Source organism: Pinus tabuliformis, chromosome 8 (assembly GCF_031772625.1).
Source record: "Pinus tabuliformis cultivar Carrire ecotype Pingquan chromosome 8, CPIR1, whole genome shotgun sequence".
Lineage (NCBI taxonomy): Eukaryota > Viridiplantae > Streptophyta > Pinopsida > Pinales > Pinaceae > Pinus > Pinus tabuliformis.
Window position 1 is genome coordinate 1,740,713,114 of NC_142294.1, and position 2,985 is coordinate 1,740,716,098.

The window sequence follows — 2,985 nt, forward strand, 5'->3', positions numbered from 1 at the left end:
GTGGGTGACAACGTCAGCGGTAGGAAGCTGGGGCGGTATATGGTATTATCCCGCACCACTTTTCGACAAAAGTTGTTTTGGGCGAAGGGGACGCGATAACAACAGGTGGCACCACGTGTATTCTGTACAAAGGAAAAACCGCCATTTTCCCGGGCGCTATTGTTCGGCTATCGGAGGGGTTCCGATATTGACGTGGGTCGTCCGATGGGAAAGCCCGGATCGAATAGTCAATGAATGGGTGGAGTTGGCGGAGGTGTATGACGTGGGGACCCGCCATAATATTTAACGTTTTGTAATGTTTTTGCGGGGTTTTGCAATGTATTTCAATTTTGGTTGGGTCTGCGGGTTGGCTATTCATTTAACCAAATGTTAAATGAAACCCAATGTTATATGTGCGGGCGGGGAGGGTTGTCCATAAGGTTTCAGATAAACCTTGGACCCCCTTTAAAACATGAACATATGCCTTTAATTAAGCCCGGGGCGGAATATTAAAAAATTTGGGGTTTTTATATATTTACATAGTATGGGAGGGGAAATGTTCATGTAGGAGTTATAATATAAAGTTAGTAGGTTAATATGAAAGGTAGGCTTAAACAAAACACTAAGTTTACAGAATGACTTAGGCTTTAGGGAAATGAAAAGGATCTAGGCCATGAATTCTAGGAAGCTTAGCATAATGGAAGAAAAGCATTTTTACACAAGAAATGTGGCTTCCTTTGGCTAGGTAAAACAAAGTTTCACTTAGTCTTTCTCAGAAAATAAAGTCAAGTAGGAGCACTGAGCAGGTCTCAATGTTCTTGAGGGGAAATTAGTAAATGTTCTTGGAGAAATGAGAGGGGAAATTAGTCATGCTTCAACTACTTTGCAACCATCTTGCCATAACACTTATGATATCCATGAGATAGAACATATTCAAATGACAAAATTGCTCATAAACCTGCTTCTGCAACATCAAAACTGCCTACCCAGCCTATTTAACCTAACATTTTTTCTTCCTTTTTCCTTGGGTGCATTTGAACTAGCAAACCCTTTCTCTCTTGTTTTCTTTTAACTGTCCTCATATCTAAGTCTGCCTTTATTTATTCCAGGGGCTCAGATTTTGTTGGTGAGCTCCCTTGTTTTTCTACCTAACTACTTATCTGCCAAGCCTGAACTGTTTGGACAGATCTTATTCTCTAGTTCTAAAACAAGAAATTTAAACATGGAGAGGCCAAAAGTGAGCTGTTGGGCCATCCATCAAGTGTGACAGAAGTCATTGATTGCACATATTGAATTTCTTTGCAAAAAAAAATAGGATAGTAGTGGCATTTTGGACTAGCACACTTTCCTGGTCCTTTCTTTGGGGTTCATTTTCTTTCTTTTTGACCAATTCATTCCTTTTTTCCCTTTGATTTTTCTTTTAGGGCATACCCTCTTTCCATTTTTTAAATTTTTGATTTTTTGAAAATATGGAACCTTTGCAGCATGGAAAGGATGAACATATTTGGCATTTTAACAGTCAATCATGAAATATGACACCTATTGGTATAGGAACCTAACAGGTTGAATGTTGGTATAACACTTCCTTCCATACTACAACAAAAATGACCCCATTTATGGCACTTTATGGATATCACCCATCACCCATCACATCATATTTAAGAAAAAATACTAAGGTTCAAGTAGTGGAAGATCACATCGAGCATCAACAAAAGGTTCTCCAACTCTAAAAGGATAACATCACTCTGGCGCATAATTGAATGAAATAGTAAAAAGATCAGCATTGAAGTGAAAGAAATTTTGACCCAGGCAACTAGGAATTTTTATGGATACAACCATACAAAAAAATGTCCCTCAAACAATCTAAGAAGGATAATAAATTATCACCCAAGTACCATGTAGAATTGTGTCTCTTGGTTTTCTATTTGAAATCTTGAGCAGTTGCAATCTCTATCAAATTTCTACATGGTATTAAAGTCCTAAAATCACATAAGAACTAGTATTTCGAACTTGTCTCTCAGGAATTTCGAATTTGCATCTTTAGTGCCACGGTTTTTGCTAGGCCTCAAAAATTTCATCCACTTTCACCTTAATTTCCATCATTTTAGCGTCATTCTGTAACTCTGTCATTACATAACCCTACATTAAGTAACCATTTTCATGATCATCTGGGTTTAGCATTATATTTTCCAAAGTCATGTATTAGTAATTTAAGTGAATTTGTGATTAAATATTATAAAATTAGCATGTTTTCATATATACATGAAAGTGGTATAAGTTTTGTGATATTGTAGGCCTACTTGGAGCTATTAGAAGGGTCTTACTTGGCCTCCTAACTACAAATTAGAATTTCAAGTTCTAACTCATAGAGATTTGTGGAGTAATTATAGAAGATGAGGATCATTATCTATGCATATTCAAAGGAGAAGAATCATTGATGAGAGAATTTTGAGAGGATATGTATCTCACATTTTTAGGAGATTGGTTGGAACCACATAAGATAAATATGGATTTAGGAGAGATTTGAGGGATTTGCATTTATATATCAGTCATCCTCAGTTTTTATATAAATATGGGTGCATCCTTCAAAGGAACCCATCTATCTATATATGTATTCTATTCTTCCAATCAATAAAATAGTTCAGTCCAAGATTCTCTAGCATATTGTTACTTTGAAGATGTGATGGTAGCTTGGTGTGCTTGCTAAGGAATGGAGGGCCCCCATCAACCACAATTTTCACATTTTTGTACATAGGTAACAAAGTATAGTTTTGTTATTTTATTTCTTTTCATGCAAGTGTACTTTTACTTTCAGCAAGTGTGCTTTCAATTATGCAAGTGTAGTGTAATTTTAAATTATGGAAGCGTGGTGTGATTTCCTTTATGCAAGTGTGATTTTCATTTATGCAAGTGTGGTGTGATTTCCCTTATGCAAGTGCAATTTAATTTTCTTTGGTTTGGATTTAGTTTTATTTATTTTCTTAATTTCAATTGCATTAGATTAAT